This window comes from Acipenser ruthenus, chromosome 20, assembly GCF_902713425.1.
Source record: "Acipenser ruthenus chromosome 20, fAciRut3.2 maternal haplotype, whole genome shotgun sequence".
Lineage (NCBI taxonomy): Eukaryota > Metazoa > Chordata > Actinopteri > Acipenseriformes > Acipenseridae > Acipenser > Acipenser ruthenus.
The window spans coordinates 13,337,642-13,357,086 of record NC_081208.1 but is presented as its reverse complement, the minus strand read 5'-3'; the positions used below and the strand labels follow the sequence as shown (position 1 = coordinate 13,357,086).

General features: G+C 41.6%; 8 non-coding genes across 8 annotated transcripts; all 8 read left to right on the top strand.

Moving 5' to 3' along the window:
• The first annotated feature begins 1,588 nt into the window (after positions 1–1,588).
• LOC117970496 (U7 small nuclear RNA) lies at positions 1,589–1,646 on the top strand. Its single transcript, XR_009307973.1, has one exon. It is a non-coding gene; the product is annotated as a U7 small nuclear RNA (small nuclear RNA).
• Positions 1,647–3,713: 2,067 nt separating this feature from the next.
• Positions 3,714–3,771, top strand: LOC117970519 (U7 small nuclear RNA). The gene has a single exon (XR_004662888.1). It is a non-coding gene; the product is annotated as a U7 small nuclear RNA (small nuclear RNA).
• Positions 3,772–5,838: 2,067 nt separating this feature from the next.
• Positions 5,839–5,896, top strand: LOC117970522 (U7 small nuclear RNA). The gene has a single exon (XR_004662891.1). It is a non-coding gene; the product is annotated as a U7 small nuclear RNA (small nuclear RNA).
• Positions 5,897–7,963: 2,067 nt separating this feature from the next.
• Positions 7,964–8,021, top strand: LOC117970523 (U7 small nuclear RNA). The gene has a single exon (XR_004662892.1). It is a non-coding gene; the product is annotated as a U7 small nuclear RNA (small nuclear RNA).
• A 2,067-nt stretch (positions 8,022–10,088) lies between these two features.
• On the top strand, positions 10,089–10,146 carry LOC117970500 (U7 small nuclear RNA). The gene has a single exon (XR_004662877.1). It is a non-coding gene; the product is annotated as a U7 small nuclear RNA (small nuclear RNA).
• A 2,067-nt stretch (positions 10,147–12,213) lies between these two features.
• Positions 12,214–12,271, top strand: LOC131698978 (U7 small nuclear RNA). The gene has a single exon (XR_009307972.1). It is a non-coding gene; the product is annotated as a U7 small nuclear RNA (small nuclear RNA).
• Positions 12,272–14,586: 2,315 nt separating this feature from the next.
• LOC131698977 (U7 small nuclear RNA) lies at positions 14,587–14,644 on the top strand. The gene has a single exon (XR_009307971.1). It is a non-coding gene; the product is annotated as a U7 small nuclear RNA (small nuclear RNA).
• A 2,067-nt stretch (positions 14,645–16,711) lies between these two features.
• LOC117970550 (U7 small nuclear RNA) lies at positions 16,712–16,769 on the top strand. The gene has a single exon (XR_004662907.2). It is a non-coding gene; the product is annotated as a U7 small nuclear RNA (small nuclear RNA).
• The last annotated feature ends 2,676 nt before the right edge of the window (positions 16,770–19,445 follow it).

The window sequence follows — 19,445 nt, the reverse complement described above, 5'->3', positions numbered from 1 at the left end:
GCGAGAGCCGAGTTCAAATCAGCATGAAGTTTTAACATCTACTCTCATGTAATGGAAATCATGAAGAGCTGGATACATCCGGTGACTGCTGTGAATAGTGCAGCTGGCAACAAGGGAAAGACCTCGTGACAGCCTGAAGAGACAGCTGACAGGAGGAAAGAGACCCCATTGGGGCTGGCAAGGGTTAGCTACCCTTGTCGGCAGTATCCAGCTCTGTGTTTACAGGATGCTGGACATACCCACCCAAGGCTTCTAAGAAATTAAAGAGAAAAATATCCCTAGAGTCTGCGAGAGCGGGGGCGGAAGATGACTCAACGTTGGACAACACGGTTAACGACTTAGGAATGGAAACGGATATGAGTATGGAGAGTACTTCACAAAAGACTACTTCAAGATCTGCAGTTAACAAAGACGTGGAACTCCAGGTTTGTGTCTGCGGCTGGAGCAAGGCGACAACGGTCAGGGGTTTGAAGATTCATCAAGGGAGAATGAAATGCTTGAGGGAGAAGGGACAAGGGCCTCGCATTGATCAGTACTTCTTATGAAGTCAGTCAAGTCAGTCGAATGAAATCCAGCGACAGGAAGCAAACCACATTTCGCAGGACATCAGCACCCCTGTCATAGACGTGAGGAGGACTTGCATGGATACAGTTAGTGAAGAACCTAATGGTCCTTGTGAACTTGGTCAGACAAACCAACATAAGAGAGAAAAGAACCTCAACGGGCACAAGCCTAGAGTTAAATGACCAAGAGCTTGTGTGAAAACTGCGTGGGACACAGTAAACACAGATCTCTGCTTTGCGTTGGAAAGGTTAAGTGGAACAGTTGAAAAGAAGCTGGATAAATTTGGGGACATCATCTATGCCTAAGGAAGCGAGATGTTTGGAGTTGAAGAAAGGAAGGAAAAAGTACAAATTATTTCTGGAAAGTCGAGACGGCAACAGGAGATTGAACGCTTAGTTAGAGAAAGGAGGCAGCTGAGGAAGGAATGGAGAAGAGCAGAACAAAGTTAGAAGGAGGGACTCTGTCTTTTCCAAGGGGTCATAAAAGACAAGCTTGCAAGACTTGTTGCCCTTGTTTTGATGTAGTCTCCCTTATGTTTTTTTTTTACTTCTCCGCCCTTCCTTTCTAGTTTAAATGCTTCTTAACCTCCTCGAGGATCCTTTCTCTTATCAGCAGTTTCGCTTTTATTTTGACAGTGTAATTGATTTATTTATCCACAGTTTCATGTCATCTTGCAGTTATTTTAAAAACTACATTTATTTCTTTTAAAATCGTCCGTGAATCAAAACTTAAAACGGGTAAAAATGGCTGTGAGCATTTTTAGTGAAGAACAACAAAGTGACGCGATTGGCTGAAATGGGCAATAAATTTGCATATCAGACTTCATGGTAAACGGGTCTCTTATTTTATTAATCAGTTACTCTTCGCAGAACATGAGAGCGCGCATTAACCCGGTTTGTTCTCATGTGTAGAATGCGGGTGTGCGCGCGGCATTGCGTTAGTTATTCATTTATTATTTGGTCACCAGAACTTCAATATGGTTCAAGTTTAGAAGGGTGGACGGGACCTCGGCTTATTTGCTAAATGGATTTTTAGCTCTTTTAGTATTTGTCCAGCAGGCTTTCTCTTTGGAGGAAGCCCATTAATTTGTGTGAAAAATAGATATCAAACCTTGATCGGGTTTTTACTGAACAAATAAACACTGAAACCATGACATGCATTGTTATGCATGGACATAGTGCTTATAAACAAAGGATGAGTTGGCAGTGTAAAATAATTCTCGCTTTATTTCATCAGTATCCATGAAAGGGAGCGTAGTTGTTAATAGCCACAGTCCACAAATCCTGCTGACGGAAACGACGCTTCCATGTAGTGCAGAATCGATAGAACTCAAGTGAAAGAAAAGAGCTGGGCTGATGGGAGCTCACCGTCTCGCTAAACAAATCAAACGAAATACAAATCACGCTCAAATACATTTCAAATAGCACGCACATCTCAATAATACATAGAAAAACTCAGGATACAAAATAATATCAATTCATAAACTTCTGTTTAATATGTTTCTTTGCTGAATATATGTATTGCATTTCCTGAATATATGTTTATTTTGGTGCTTATTTTGGCGAGAGCCGAGTTCAAATCAGCATGAAGTTTTAACATCTACTCTCATGTAATGGAAATCATGAAGAGCTGGATACATCCGGTGACTGCTGTGAATAGTGCAGCTGGCAACAAGGGAAAGACCTCGTGACAGCCTGAAGAGACAGCTGACAGGAGGAAAGAGACCCCATTGGGGCTGGCAAGGGTTAGCTACCCTTGTCGGCAGTATCCAGCTCTGTGTTTACAGGATGCTGGACATACCCACCCAAGGCTTCTAAGAAATTAAAGAGAAAAATATCCCTAGAGTCTGCGAGAGCGGGGGCGGAAGATGACTCAACGTTGGACAACACGGTTAACGACTTAGGAACGGAAACGGATATGAGTATGGAGAGTACTTCACAAAAGACTACTTCAAGATCTGCAGTTGACAAAGACGTGGAACTCCAGGTTTGTGTCTGCGGCTGGAGCAAGGCGACAACGGTCAGGGGTTTGAAGATTCATCAAGGGAGAATGAAATGCTTGAGGGAGAAGGGACAAGGGCCTCGCATTGATCAGTACTTCTTATGAAGTCAGTCAAGTCAGTCGAATGAAATCCAGCGACAGGAAGCAAACCACATTTCGCAGGACATCAGCACCCCTGTCATAGACGTGAGGAGGACTTGCATGGATACAGTTAGTGAAGAACCTAATGGTCCTTGTGAACTTGGTCAGACAAACCAACATAAGAGAGAAAAGAACCTCAACGGGCACAAGCCTAGAGTTAAATGACCAAGAGCTTGTGTGAAAACTGCGTGGGACACAGTAAACACAGATCTCTGCTTTGCGTTGGAAAGGTTAAGTGGAACAGTTGAAAAGAAGCTGGATAAATTTGGGGACATCATCTATGCCTAAGGAAGCGAGATGTTTGGAGTTGAAGAAAGGAAGGAAAAAGTACAAATTATTTCTGGAAAGTCGAGACGGCAACAGGAGATTGAACGCTTAGTTAGAGAAAGGAGGCAGCTGAGGAAGGAATGGAGAAGAGCAGAACAAAGTTAGAAGGAGGGACTCTGTCTTTTCCAAGGGGTCATAAAAGACAAGCTTGCAAGACTTGTTGCCCTTGTTTTGATGTAGTCTCCCTTATGTTTTTTTTTTACTTCTCCGCCCTTCCTTTCTAGTTTAAATGCTTCTTAACCTCCTCGAGGATCCTTTCTCTTATCAGCAGTTTCGCTTTTATTTTGACAGTGTAATTGATTTATTTATCCACAGTTTCATGTCATCTTGCAGTTATTTTAAAAACTACATTTATTTCTTTTAAAATCGTCCGTGAATCAAAACTTAAAACGGGTAAAAATGGCTGTGAGCATTTTTAGTGAAGAACAACAAAGTGACGCGATTGGCTGAAATGGGCAATAAATTTGCATATCAGACTTCATGGTAAACGGGTCTCTTATTTTATTAATCAGTTACTCTTCGCAGAACATGAGAGCGCGCATTAACCCGGTTTGTTCTCATGTGTAGAATGCGGGTGTGCGCGCGGCATTGCGTTAGTTATTCATTTATTATTTGGTCACCAGAACTTCAATATGGTTCAAGTTTAGAAGGGTGGACGGGACCTCGGCTTATTTGCTAAATGGATTTTTAGCTCTTTTAGTATTTGTCCAGCAGGCTTTCTCTTTGGAGGAAGCCCATTAATTTGTGTGAAAAATAGATATCAAACCTTGATCGGGTTTTTACTGAACAAATAAACACTGAAACCATGACATGCATTGTTATGCATGGACATAGTGCTTATAAACAAAGGATGAGTTGGCAGTGTAAAATAATTCTCGCTTTATTTCATCAGTATCCATGAAAGGGAGCGTAGTTGTTAATAGCCACAGTCCACAAATCCTGCTGACGGAAACGACGCTTCCATGTAGTGCAGAATCGATAGAACTCAAGTGAAAGAAAAGAGCTGGGCTGATGGGAGCTCACCGTCTCGCTAAACAAATCAAACGAAATACAAATCACGCTCAAATACATTTCAAATAGCACGCACATCTCAATAATACATAGAAAAACTCAGGATACAAAATAATATCAATTCATAAACTTCTGTTTAATATGTTTCTTTGCTGAATATATGTATTGCATTTCCTGAATATATGTTTATTTTGGTGCTTATTTTGGCGAGAGCCGAGTTCAAATCAGCATGAAGTTTTAACATCTACTCTCATGTAATGGAAATCATGAAGAGCTGGATACATCCGGTGACTGCTGTGAATAGTGCAGCTGGCAACAAGGGAAAGACCTCGTGACAGCCTGAAGAGACAGCTGACAGGAGGAAAGAGACCCCATTGGGGCTGGCAAGGGTTAGCTACCCTTGTCGGCAGTATCCAGCTCTGTGTTTACAGGATGCTGGACATACCCACCCAAGGCTTCTAAGAAATTAAAGAGAAAAATATCCCTAGAGTCTGCGAGAGCGGGGGCGGAAGATGACTCAACGTTGGACAACACGGTTAACGACTTAGGAATGGAAACGGATATGAGTATGGAGAGTACTTCACAAAAGACTACTTCAAGATCTGCAGTTAACAAAGACGTGGAACTCCAGGTTTGTGTCTGCGGCTGGAGCAAGGCGACAACGGTCAGGGGTTTGAAGATTCATCAAGGGAGAATGAAATGCTTGAGGGAGAAGGGACAAGGGCCTCGCATTGATCAGTACTTCTTATGAAGTCAGTCAAGTCAGTCGAATGAAATCCAGCGACAGGAAGCAAACCACATTTCGCAGGACATCAGCACCCCTGTCATAGACGTGAGGAGGACGTGCATGGATACAGTTAGTGAAGAACCTAATGGTCCTTGTGAACTTGGTCAGACAAACCAACATAAGAGAGAAAAGAACCTCAACGGGCACAAGCCTAGAGTTAAATGACCAAGAGCTTGTGTGAAAACTGCGTGGGACACAGTAAACACAGATCTCTGCTTTGCGTTGGAAAGGTTAAGTGGAACAGTTGAAAAGAAGCTGGATAAATTTGGGGACATCATCTATGCCTAAGGAAGCGAGATGTTTGGAGTTGAAGAAAGGAAGGAAAAAGTACAAATTATTTCTGGAAAGTCGAGACGGCAACAGGAGATTGAACGCTTAGTTAGAGAAAAGAGGCAGCTGAGGAAGGAATGGAGAAGAGCAGAACAAAGTTAGAAGGAGGGACTCTGTCTTTTCCAAGGGGTCATAAAAGACAAGCTTGCAAGACTTGTTGCCCTTGTTTTGATGTAGTCTCCCTTATGTTTTTTTTTTACTTCTCCGCCCTTCCTTTCTAGTTTAAATGCTTCTTAACCTCCTCGAGGATCCTTTCTCTTATCAGCAGTTTCGCTTTTATTTTGACAGTGTAATTGATTTATTTATCCACAGTTTCATGTCATCTTGCAGTTATTTTAAAAACTACATTTATTTCTTTTAAAATCGTCCGTGAATCAAAACTTAAAACGGGTAAAAATGGCTGTGAGCATTTTTAGTGAAGAACAACAAAGTGACGCGATTGGCTGAAATGGGCAATAAATTTGCATATCAGACTTCATGGTAAACGGGTCTCTTATTTTATTAATCAGTTACTCTTCGCAGAACATGAGAGCGCGCATTAACCCGGTTTGTTCTCATGTGTAGAATGCGGGTGTGCGTGCGGCATTGCGTTAGTTATTCATTTATTATTTGGTCACCAGAACTTCAATATGGTTCAAGTTAAGAAGGGTGGACGGGACCTCGGCTTATTTGCTAAATGGATTTTTAGCTCTTTTAGTATTTGTCCAGCAGGCTTTCTCTTTGGAGGAAGCCCATTAATTTGTGTGAAAAATAGATATCAAACCTTGATCGGGTTTTTACTGAACAAATAAACACTGAAACCATGACATGCATTGTTTTGCATGGACATAGTGCTTATAAACAAAGGATGAGTTGGCAGTGTAAAATAATTCTCGCTTTATTTCATCAGTATCCATGAAAGGGAGCGTAGTTGTTAATAGTCACAGTCCACAAATCCTGCTGACGGAAACGACGCTTCCATGTAGTGCAGAATCGATAGAACTCAAGTGAAAGAAAAGAGCTGGGCTGATGGGAGCTCACCGTCTCGCTAAACAAATCAAACGAAATACAAATCACGCTCAAATACATTTCAAATAGCACGCACATCTCAATAATACATAGAAAAACTCAGGATACAAAATAATATCCATTCATAAACTTCTGTTTAATATGTTTCTTTAATGAATATATGTATTGCATTTCCTGAATATATGTTTATTTTGGTGCTTATTTTGGCGAGAGCCGAGTTCAAATCAGCATGAAGTTTTAACATCTACTCTCATGTAATGGAAATCATGAAGAGCTGGATACATCCGGTGACTGCTGTGAATAGTGCAGCTGGCAACAAGGGAAAGACCTCGTGACAGCCTGAAGAGACAGCTGACAGGAGGAAAGAGACCCCATTGGGGCTGGCAAGGGTTAGCTACCCTTGTCGGCAGTATCCAGCTCTGTGTTTACAGGATGCTGGACATACCCACCCAAGGCTTCTAAGAAATTAAAGAGAAAAATATCCCTAGAGTCTGCGAGAGCGGGGGCGGAAGATGACTCAACGTTGGACAACACGGTTAACGACTTAGGAACGGAAACGGATATGAGTATGGAGAGTACTTCACAAAAGACTACTTCAAGATCTGCAGTTGACAAAGACGTGGAACTCCAGGTTTGTGTCTGCGGCTGGAGCAAGGCGACAACGGTCAGGGGTTTGAAGATTCATCAAGGGAGAATGAAATGCTTGAGGGAGAAGGGACAAGGGCCTCGCATTGATCAGTACTTCTTATGAAGTCAGTCAAGTCAGTCGAATGAAATCCAGCGACAGGAAGCAAACCACATTTCGCAGGACATCAGCACCCCTGTCATAGACGTGAGGAGGACTTGCATGGATACAGTTAGTGAAGAACCTAATGGTCCTTGTGAACTTGGTCAGACAAACCAACATAAGAGAGAAAAGAACCTCAACGGGCACAAGCCTAGAGTTAAATGACCAAGAGCTTGTGTGAAAACTGCGTGGGACACAGTAAACACAGATCTCTGCTTTGCGTTGGAAAGGTTAAGTGGAACAGTTGAAAAGAAGCTGGATAAATTTGGGGACATCATCTATGCCTAAGGAAGCGAGATGTTTGGAGTTGAAGAAAGGAAGGAAAAAGTACAAATTATTTCTGGAAAGTCGAGACGGCAACAGGAGATTGAACGCTTAGTTAGAGAAAGGAGGCAGCTGAGGAAGGAATGGAGAAGAGCAGAACAAAGTTAGAAGGAGGGACTCTGTCTTTTCCAAGGGGTCATAAAAGACAAGCTTGCAAGACTTGTTGCCCTTGTTTTGATGTAGTCTCCCTTATGTTTTTTTTTTACTTCTCCGCCCTTCCTTTCTAGTTTAAATGCTTCTTAACCTCCTCGAGGATCCTTTCTCTTATCAGCAGTTTCGCTTTTATTTTGACAGTGTAATTGATTTATTTATCCACAGTTTCATGTCATCTTGCAGTTATTTTAAAAACTACATTTATTTCTTTTAAAATCGTCCGTGAATCAAAACTTAAAACGGGTAAAAATGGCTGTGAGCATTTTTAGTGAAGAACAACAAAGTGACGCGATTGGCTGAAATGGGCAATAAATTTGCATATCAGACTTCATGGTAAACGGGTCTCTTATTTTATTAATCAGTTACTCTTCGCAGAACATGAGAGCGCGCATTAACCCGGTTTGTTCTCATGTGTAGAATGCGGGTGTGCGCGCGGCATTGCGTTAGTTATTCATTTATTATTTGGTCACCAGAACTTCAATATGGTTCAAGTTTAGAAGGGTGGACGGGACCTCGGCTTATTTGCTAAATGGATTTTTAGCTCTTTTAGTATTTGTCCAGCAGGCTTTCTCTTTGGAGGAAGCCCATTAATTTGTGTGAAAAATAGATATCAAACCTTGATCGGGTTTTTACTGAACAAATAAACACTGAAACCATGACATGCATTGTTATGCATGGACATAGTGCTTATAAACAAAGGATGAGTTGGCAGTGTAAAATAATTCTCGCTTTATTTCATCAGTATCCATGAAAGGGAGCGTAGTTGTTAATAGCCACAGTCCACAAATCCTGCTGACGGAAACGACGCTTCCATGTAGTGCAGAATCGATAGAACTCAAGTGAAAGAAAAGAGCTGGGCTGATGGGAGCTCACCGTCTCGCTAAACAAATCAAACGAAATACAAATCACGCTCAAATACATTTCAAATAGCACGCACATCTCAATAATACATAGAAAAACTCAGGATACAAAATAATATCAATTCATAAACTTCTGTTTAATATGTTTCTTTGCTGAATATATGTATTGCATTTCCTGAATATATGTTTATTTTGGTGCTTATTTTGGCGAGAGCCGAGTTCAAATCAGCATGAAGTTTTAACATCTACTCTCATGTAATGGAAATCATGAAGAGCTGGATACATCCGGTGACTGCTGTGAATAGTGCAGCTGGCAACAAGGGAAAGACCTCGTGACAGCCTGAAGAGACAGCTGACAGGAGGAAAGAGACCCCATTGGGGCTGGCAAGGGTTAGCTACCCTTGTCGGCAGTATCCAGCTCTGTGTTTACAGGATGCTGGACATACCCACCCAAGGCTTCTAAGAAATTAAAGAGAAAAATATCCCTAGAGTCTGCGAGAGCGGGGGCGGAAGATGACTCAACGTTGGACAACACGGTTAACGACTTAGGAACGGAAACGGATATGAGTATGGAGAGTACTTCACAAAAGACTACTTCAAGATCTGCAGTTGACAAAGACGTGGAACTCCAGGTTTGTGTCTGCGGCTGGAGCAAGGCGACAACGGTCAGGGGTTTGAAGATTCATCAAGGGAGAATGAAATGCTTGAGGGAGAAGGGACAAGGGCCTCGCATTGATCAGTACTTCTTATGAAGTCAGTCAAGTCAGTCGAATGAAATCCAGCGACAGGAAGCAAACCACATTTCGCAGGACATCAGCACCCCTGTCATAGACGTGAGGAGGACTTGCATGGATACAGTTAGTGAAGAACCTAATGGTCCTTGTGAACTTGGTCAGACAAACCAACATAAGAGAGAAAAGAACCTCAACGGGCACAAGCCTAGAGTTAAATGACCAAGAGCTTGTGTGAAAACTGCGTGGGACACAGTAAACACAGATCTCTGCTTTGCGTTGGAAAGGTTAAGTGGAACAGTTGAAAAGAAGCTGGATAAATTTGGGGACATCATCTATGCCTAAGGAAGCGAGATGTTTGGAGTTGAAGAAAGGAAGGAAAAAGTACAAATTATTTCTGGAAAGTCGAGACGGCAACAGGAGATTGAACGCTTAGTTAGAGAAAGGAGGCAGCTGAGGAAGGAATGGAGAAGAGCAGAACAAAGTTAGAAGGAGGGACTCTGTCTTTTCCAAGGGGTCATAAAAGACAAGCTTGCAAGACTTGTTGCCCTTGTTTTGATGTAGTCTCCCTTATGTTTTTTTTTTACTTCTCCGCCCTTCCTTTCTAGTTTAAATGCTTCTTAACCTCCTCGAGGATCCTTTCTCTTATCAGCAGTTTCGCTTTTATTTTGACAGTGTAATTGATTTATTTATCCACAGTTTCATGTCATCTTGCAGTTATTTTAAAAACTACATTTATTTCTTTTAAAATCGTCCGTGAATCAAAACTTAAAACGGGTAAAAATGGCTGTGAGCATTTTTAGTGAAGAACAACAAAGTGACGCGATTGGCTGAAATGGGCAATAAATTTGCATATCAGACTTCATGGTAAACGGGTCTCTTATTTTATTAATCAGTTACTCTTCGCAGAACATGAGAGCGCGCATTAACCCGGTTTGTTCTCATGTGTAGAATGCGGGTGTGCGCGCGGCATTGCGTTAGTTATTCATTTATTATTTGGTCACCAGAACTTCAATATGGTTCAAGTTTAGAAGGGTGGACGGGACCTCGGCTTATTTGCTAAATGGATTTTTAGCTCTTTTAGTATTTGTCCAGCAGGCTTTCTCTTTGGAGGAAGCCCATTAATTTGTGTGAAAAATAGATATCAAACCTTGATCGGGTTTTTACTGAACAAATAAACACTGAAACCATGACATGCATTGTTATGCATGGACATAGTGCTTATAAACAAAGGATGAGTTGGCAGTGTAAAATAATTCTCGCTTTATTTCATCAGTATCCATGAAAGGGAGCGTAGTTGTTAATAGCCACAGTCCACAAATCCTGCTGACGGAAACGACGCTTCCATGTAGTGCAGAATCGATAGAACTCAAGTGAAAGAAAAGAGCTGGGCTGATGGGAGCTCACCGTCTCGCTAAACAAATCAAACGAAATACAAATCACGCTCAAATACATTTCAAATAGCACGCACATCTCAATAATACATAGAAAAACTCAGGATACAAAATAATATCAATTCATAAACTTCTGTTTAATATGTTTCTTTGCTGAATATATGTATTGCATTTCCTGAATATATGTTTATTTTGGTGCTTATTTTGGCGAGAGCCGAGTTCAAATCAGCATGAAGTTTTAACATCTACTCTCATGTAATGGAAATCATGAAGAGCTGGATACATCCGGTGACTGCTGTGAATAGTGCAGCTGGCAACAAGGGAAAGACCTCGTGACAGCCTGAAGAGACAGCTGACAGGAGGAAAGAGACCCCATTGGGGCTGGCAAGGGTTAGCTACCCTTGTCGGCAGTATCCAGCTCTGTGTTTACAGGATGCTGGACATACCCACCCAAGGCTTCTAAGAAATTAAAGAGAAAAATATCCCTAGAGTCTGCGAGAGCGGGGGCGGAAGATGACTCAACGTTGGACAACACGGTTAACGACTTAGGAACGGAAACGGATATGAGTATGGAGAGTACTTCACAAAAGACTACTTCAAGATCTGCAGTTGACAAAGACGTGGAACTCCAGGTTTGTGTCTGCGGCTGGAGCAAGGCGACAACGGTCAGGGGTTTGAAGATTCATCAAGGGAGAATGAAATGCTTGAGGGAGAAGGGACAAGGGCCTCGCATTGATCAGTACTTCTTATGAAGTCAGTCAAGTCAGTCGAATGAAATCCAGCGACAGGAAGCAAACCACATTTCGCAGGACATCAGCACCCCTGTCATAGACGTGAGGAGGACTTGCATGGATACAGTTAGTGAAGAACCTAATGGTCCTTGTGAACTTGGTCAGACAAACCAACATAAGAGAGAAAAGAACCTCAACGGGCACAAGCCTAGAGTTAAATGACCAAGAGCTTGTGTGAAAACTGCGTGGGACACAGTAAACACAGATCTCTGCTTTGCGTTGGAAAGGTTAAGTGGAACAGTTGAAAAGAAGCTGGATAAATTTGGGGACATCATCTATGCCTAAGGAAGCGAGATGTTTGGAGTTGAAGAAAGGAAGGAAAAAGTACAAATTATTTCTGGAAAGTCGAGACGGCAACAGGAGATTGAACGCTTAGTTAGAGAAAGGAGGCAGCTGAGGAAGGAATGGAGAAGAGCAGAACAAAGTTAGAAGGAGGGACTCTGTCTTTTCCAAGGGGTCATAAAAGACAAGCTTGCAAGACTTGTTGCCCTTGTTTTGATGTAGTCTCCCTTATGTTTTTTTTTTACTTCTCCGCCCTTCCTTTCTAGTTTAAATGCTTCTTAACCTCCTCGAGGATCCTTTCTCTTATCAGCAGTTTCGCTTTTATTTTGACAGTGTAATTGATTTATTTATCCACAGTTTCATGTCATCTTGCAGTTATTTTAAAAACTACATTTATTTCTTTTAAAATCGTCCGTGAATCAAAACTTAAAACGGGTAAAAATGGCTGTGAGCATTTTTAGTGAAGAACAACAAAGTGACGCGATTGGCTGAAATGGGCAATAAATTTGCATATCAGACTTCATGGTAAACGGGTCTCTTATTTTATTAATCAGTTACTCTTCGCAGAACATGAGAGCGCGCATTAACCCGGTTTGTTCTCATGTGTAGAATGCGGGTGTGCGCGCGGCATTGCGTTAGTTATTCATTTATTATTTGGTCACCAGAACTTCAATATGGTTCAAGTTAAGAAGGGTGGACGGGACCTCGGCTTATTTGCTAAATGGATTTTTAGCTCTTTTAGTATTTGTCCAGCAGGCTTTCTCTTTGGAGGAAGCCCATTAATTTGTGTGAAAAATAGATATCAAACCTTGATCAGGTTTTTACTGAACAAATAAACACTGAAACCATGACATGCATTGTTTTGCATGGACATAGTGCTTATAAACAAAGGATGAGTTGGCAGTGTAAAATAATTCTCGCTTTATTTCATCAGTATCCATGAAAGGGAGCGTAGTTGTTAATAGCCACAGTCCACAAATCCTGCTGACGGAAACGACGCTTCCATGTAGTGCAGAATCGATAGAACTCAAGTGAAAGAAAAGAGCTGGGCTGATGGGAGCTCACCGTCTCGCTAAACAAATCAAACGAAATACAAATCACGCTCAAATAAATTTCAAATAGCACGCACATCTCAATAATACATAGAAAAACTCAGGATACAAAATAATATCAATTCATAAACTTCTGTTTAATATGTTTCTTTGCTGAATATATGTATTGCATTTCCTGAATATATGTTTATTTTGGTGCTTATTTTGGCGAGAGCCGAGTTCAAATCAGCATGAAGTTTTAACATCTACTCTCATGTAATGGAAATCATGAAGAGCTGGATACGTCCGGTGACTGCTGTGAATAGTGCAGCTGGCAACAAGGGAAAGACCTCGTGACAGCCTGAAGAGACAGCTGACAGGAGGAAAGAGACCCCATTGGGGCTGGCAAGGGTTAGCTACCCTTGTCGGCAGTATCCAGCTCTGTGTTTACAGGATGCTGGACATACCCACCCAAGGCTTCTAAGAAATTAAAGAGAAAAATATCCCTAGAGTCTGCGAGAGCGGGGGCGGAAGATGACTCAACGTTGGACAACACGGTTAACGACTTAGGAACGGAAACGGATATGAGTATGGAGAGTACTTCACAAAAGACTACTTCAAGATCTGCAGTTAACAAAGACGTGGAACTCCAAGTTTGTGTCTGCGGCTGGAGCAAGGCGACAACGGTCAGGGGTTTGAAGATTCATCAAGGGAGAATGAAATGCTTGAGGGAGAAGGGACAAGGGCCTCGCATTGATCAGTACTTCTTATGAAGTCAGTCAAGTCAGTCGAATGAAATCCAGCGACAGGAAGCAAACCACATTTCGCAGGACATCAGCACCCCTGTCATAGACGTGAGGAGGACTTGCATGGATACAGTTAGTGAACAACCTAATGATCCTTGTGAACTCGGTCAGACAAACCAGCATAAGAGAGAAAAGAACCTCAACGGGCACAAGCCTAGAGTTAAATGACCAAGAGCTTGTGAGAAAACTGCATGGGACACAGTAAACACAGATCTCTAGGGCAGCAGTGTGGAGTAGTGGTTAGGGCTCTGGACTCTTGACCGGAGGGTCGTGGGTTCAAATCCCGGTGGGGACACTGCTGCTGTACCCTTGAGCAAGGTACTTTACCTAGATTGCTCCAGTAAAAACCCAACTGTATAAATGGGTAATTGTATGTAAAAATAATGTGATATCTTGTAACAATTGTAAGTCGCCCTGGATAAGGGCGTCAGCTAAGAAATAAATAATAATAATAATAATAATCTCTGCTTTGCGTTGGAAAGGTTAAGTGGAACAGTTGAAAAGAAGCTGGATAAATTTGGGGACATCATCTATGCCTAAGGAAGCGAGATGTTTGGAGTTGAAGAAAGGAAGGAAAAAGTACAAATTATTTCTGGAAAGTCGAGACGGCAACAGGAGATTGAACGCTTAGTTAGAGAAAGGAGGCAGCTGAGGAAGGAATGGAGAAGAGCAGAACAAAGTTAGAAGGAGGGACTCTGTCTTTTCCAAGGGGTCATAAAAGACAAGCTTGCAAGACTTGTTGCCCTTGTTTTGATGTAGTCTCCCTTATGTTTTTTTTTACTTCTCCGCCCTTCCTTTCTAGTTTAAATGCTTCTTAACCTCCTCGAGGATCCTTTCTCTTATCAGCAGTTTCGCTTTTATTTTGACAGTGTAATTGATTTATTTATCCACAGTTTCATGTCATCTTGCAGTTATTTTAAAAACTACATTTATTTCTTTTAAAATCGTCCGTGAATCAAAACTTAAAACGGGTAAAAATGGCTGTGAGCATTTTTAGTGAAGAACAACAAAGTGACGCGATTGGCTGAAATGGGTAATAAATTTGCATATCAGACTTCATGGTAAACGGGTCTCTTATTTTATTAATCAGTTACTCTTCGCAGAACATGAGCGCGCGCACTAATCCGGTTTGTTCTCATGTGTAGAATGCGGGTGTGCGCGCGGCATTGCGCTAGTTATTCATTTATTATTTGGTCACCAGAACTTCAATATGGTTCAAGTTTAGAAGGGTGGACGGGACCTCGGCTTATTTGCTAAATGGATTTTTAGCTCTTTTAGTATTTGTCCAGCAGGCTTTCTCTTTGGAGGAAGCCCATTAATTTGTGTGAAAAATAGATATCAAACCTTGATCGGGTTTTTACTGAACAAATAAACACTGAAACCATGACATGCATTGTTTTTGCATGGACATAGTGCTTATAAACAAAGGATAAGTTGGCAGTGTAAAATAATTCTCGCTTTATTTCATCAGTATCCATGAAAGGGAGGGTAGTTGTTAATAGTCACAGTCCACAAATCCTGCTGACGGAAACGACGCTTCCATGTAGTGCAGAATCGATAGAACTCAAGTGAAAGAAAAGAGCTGGGCTGATGGGAGCTCACCGTCTCGCTAAACAAATCAAACGAAATACAAATCACGCTCAAATACATTTCAAATAGCACGCACATCTCAATAATACATAGAAAAACTCAGGATACAAAATAATATCAATTCATAAACTTCTGTTTAATATGTTTCTTTGCTGAATATATGTATTGCATTTCCTGAATATATGTTTATTTTGGTGCTTATTTGGCGAGAGCCGAGTTCAAATCAGCATGAAGTTTTAACATCTACTCTCATGTAATGGAAATCATGAAGAGCTGGATACGTCCGGTGACTGCTGTGAATAGTGCAGCTGGCAACAAGGGAAAGACCTCGTGACAGCCTGAAGAGACAGCTGACAGGAGGAAAGAGACCCCATTGGGGCTGGCAAGGGTTAGCTACCCTTGTCGGCAGTATCCAGCTCTGTGTTTACAGGATGCTGGACATACCCACCCAAGGCTTCTAAGAAATTAAAGAGAAAAATATCCCTAGAGTCTGCGAGAGCGGGGGCGGAAGATGACTCAACGTTGGACAACACGGTTAACGACTTAGGAACGGAAACGGATATGAGTATGGAGAGTACTTCACAAAAGACTACTTCAAGATCTGCAGTTAACAAAGACGTGGAACTCCAGGTTTGTGTCTGCGGCTGGAGCAAGGCGACAACGGTCAGGGGTTTGAAGATTCATCAAGGGAGAATGAAATGCTTGAGGGAGAAGGGACAAGGGCCTTGCATTGATCAGTACTTCTTATGAAGTCAGTCAAGTCAGTCGAATGAAATCCAGCGACAGGAAGCAAACCACATTTCGCAGGACATCAGCACCCCTGTCATAGACGTGAGGAGGACTTGCATGGATACAGTTAGTGAAGAACCTAATGATCCTTGTGAACTCGGTCAGACAAACCAGCATAAGAGAGAAAAGAACCTCAACGGGCACAAGCCTAGAGTTAAATGACCAAGAGCTTGTGAGAAAACTGTGTGGGACACAGTAAACACAGATCTCTGCTTTGCGTTGGAAAGGTTAAGTGGAACAGTTGAAAAGAAGCTGGATAAATTTGGGGACATCATCTATGCCTAAGGAAGCGAGATGTTTGGAGTTGAAGAAAGGAAGGAAAAAGTACAAATTATTTCTGGAAAGTCGAGACGGCAACAGGAGATTGAACGCTTAGTTAGAGAAAGGAGGCAGCTGAGGAAGGAATGGAGAAGAGCAGAACAAAGTTAGAAGGAGGGACTCTGTCTTTTCCAAGGGGTCATAAAAGACAAGCTTGCAAGACTTGTTGCCCTTGTTTTGATGTAGTCTCCCTTATGTTTTTTTTTTACTTCTCCGCCCTTCCTTTCTAGTTTAAATGCTTCTTAACCTCCTCGAGGATCCTTTCTCTTATCAGCAGTTTCGCTTTTATTTTGACAGTGTAATTGATTTATTTATCCACAGTTTCATGTCATCTTGCAGTTATTTTAAAAACTACATTTATTTCTTTTAAAATCGTCCGTGAATCAAAACTTAAAACGGGTAAAAATGGCTGTGAGCATTTTTAGTGAAGAACAACAAAGTGACGCGATTGGCTGAAATGGGTAATACATTTGCATATCAGACTTCATGGTAAACGGGTCTCTTATTTTATTAATCAGTTACTCTTCGCAGAACATGAGCGCGCGCATTAACCCGGTTTGTTCTCATGTGTAGAATGCGGGTGTGCGCGCGGCATTGCGTTAGTTATTCATTTATAATTTGGTCACCAGAACTTCAATATGGTTCAAGTTTAGAAGGGTGGACGGGACCTCGGCTTATTTGCTAAATGGATTTTTAGCTCTTTTAGTATTTGTCCAGCAGGCTTTCTCTTTGGAGGAAGCCCATTAATTTGTGTGAAAAATAGATATCAAACCTTGATCGGGTTTTTACTGAACAAATAAACACTGAAACCATGACATGCATTGTTTTGCATGGACATAGTGCTTATAAACAAAGGATAAGTTGGCAGTGTAAAATAGTTCTCACTTTATTTCATCAGTATCCATGAAAGGGAGCGTAGTTGTTAATAGTCACAGTCCACAAATCCTGCTGACGGAAACGACGCTTCCATGTAGTGCAGAATCGATAGAACTCAAGTGAAAGAAAAGAGCTGGGCTGATGGGAGCTCACCGTCTCGCTAAACAAATCAAACGAAATACAAATCACGCTCAAATACATTTCAAATAGCACGCACATCTCAATAATACATAGAAAAACTCAGGATACAAAATAATATCCATTCATAAACTTAGCGTTCAAAACTAAGCACACAAAACCACAGAAAATACCCTCCATACAGCACCCAATAGAATAGTGTGTGGTCCAGTCTTGTAACTAGAAGGTCCCCGGTTCAAATCCCACCTCAGCCACTGACTCATTGTGTGACCTTGAGCAAGTCATTTAACCTCCTTGTGCTCCGTCTTTCGGGTGAGATGTAATTGTAAGTGACTCTGCAGCTGATTCATAGTTCACACACCCTAGTCTCTGTAAGTCGCCTTGGATAAAGGTGTCTGCTAAATAAACAAATAAACAAATAATAATAATAATAATAAAATAATAATAAATCGTTCAGACACTCCATGTAGACATTCTGAACACGGCCTGATTGTACGGCACGGCTTGACTCTGGTGCCCCGCGCACAGCCTGCTTCGGACCGGGCCCACGCTCGGCTATCTTGCCGGGTCGTAGTTTACAGCTCGGTTCAGTATCGGCACCCCAAAATGCACAGTGGAAACGGGTTTTTCACGGGTCGGGTATGGCAGTGGAAACGGGGTCTTAGAGTCCATATGCACAGTCAGCATAGACCTGGAGAAATGCTCGTCTGTCCCGGAACTTGGTACAGACATTCTTTAGCACAAGTTATTGAGGGTGTTAGAGTCTGGGGATTGTAGAGGCATCTCTGTCTTTCTTCTTCTTCTTCTTAGGGGTTGTTGGCACATGCCATCTAAATGGAGAGGTGAGCGCCCTACCTTTATATATATATGTACATATAGTTCTTTCCTTATTCCTTCTCTCTTTTCCCTGCTTTTTATACATTTTAATATACATTCTCTTTCTCCATTTCTTCTCTTCTACCTTCAAAATATAATTTTCTGTTGCTACTTCAATTTCTATTCCCTTCACTTTCTGTTTAATGTTTCTTTGTTGAATATATGTATTGCATTTCCTGAATATATGTTCCACTGTTTCTTGTTCTTGTTGTATGAATTAGACAAACAATGAGTAATTAAGATTCAGGGTATGTGAAAAAGTAAGTGAACCCCTGGTTTTATCAGCTCAATTAAGGGGATAATTAGAATCAGGTGTTTAAATAATTAGGTAGATCTTCAGGGGTGAGTTTAGGAGGCCCCACCCTATATAAAGATCAGAAACTTTGTGAGTTTGGTCTTCACCATACAGGTGTGTGGAAACACATCATGTCATGATCAAAAGAAATCTCTGAGGACCTCAGAAAAACAGTTAGAAAGGGTTATCAGTCTAGAAAGGGTTACAAAACCATTTCTAAGGATTTGGTGCTCCACCAATCCGCTGTCAGACAGATAGTCTACAAATGAAGAAAGTTCAAGGTCACAGTCACTCTACCCAGGAGCGGTCGTCCTACCAAATCTCTCCAAGGACAAACTGGAAAATCATCAAGGAAGTCACAAAGAACCTGTGACAGTCTGGCTCGCAGTGGTGACGTCACGGACCAGGAAAGAAACCAAAACAATGGATGGGCGGTTGAAGCTGAGTGCAACGGCACTCAGCGTATTTATTAATAAACAAAACAAAAGATTTAAACAAAACAACAAAACAAAAAACAAAAAGGCACAAGGGCCAAACGAATAAACAAATACTATTTAGAAGTTGTCTTTAACTCTCGTGATTTTTCGCTCGCTCTCTCCGCTCCCCATACTCTCCTCTGTACACTCCACCCCGAGTGCAGAGAGCTGCAGGTTTATATATTCTGGCCGAGGGATTAACTAGTTGTTAATTGTCTTATTACCCCTCGGCCAGAGTCTGCACGCGTTTGGTAAGGATGCATGACTGTCAGCTAGTTAAATAATCAGTAGCTGATCAGTCATGCATCCTCACAGGGTTTTTAAATATAATAATAAAAGATGTGGCGCTTTTACCCGCGCCGCAAACAAAAATACAAATAATAACACTATGTAACACAATTTTTGTTCCTGGGTAGTAAGTGTTATTTCCTAATTGCTTATGCCTCAAAAGTATAGAAAATGGCTATTATTCCCCACAAACTTTGCTTTTGTGACCAGGACAGTGATATTTTGAAATTTACCTATTTCCAATGAGAAAACGGGCGAATTTGTGTCTTTTCGTTCACATAAAGTCAGAAAAAAGAACTCGATCCGCTGTGGCCAGTCCCGCCTGTGGTAGTGCGCCTTGGTGTCCCTGCTGTCCCAAAGGCAAAGATAGCAGGGAAACTTGGTAAAACCGCCTTGGAGACCCATCAGGAATGCCACCATTTTGAAGTCTCCTATGACCTCCCAGCCGTACTCATCATACTTCGAGGCATC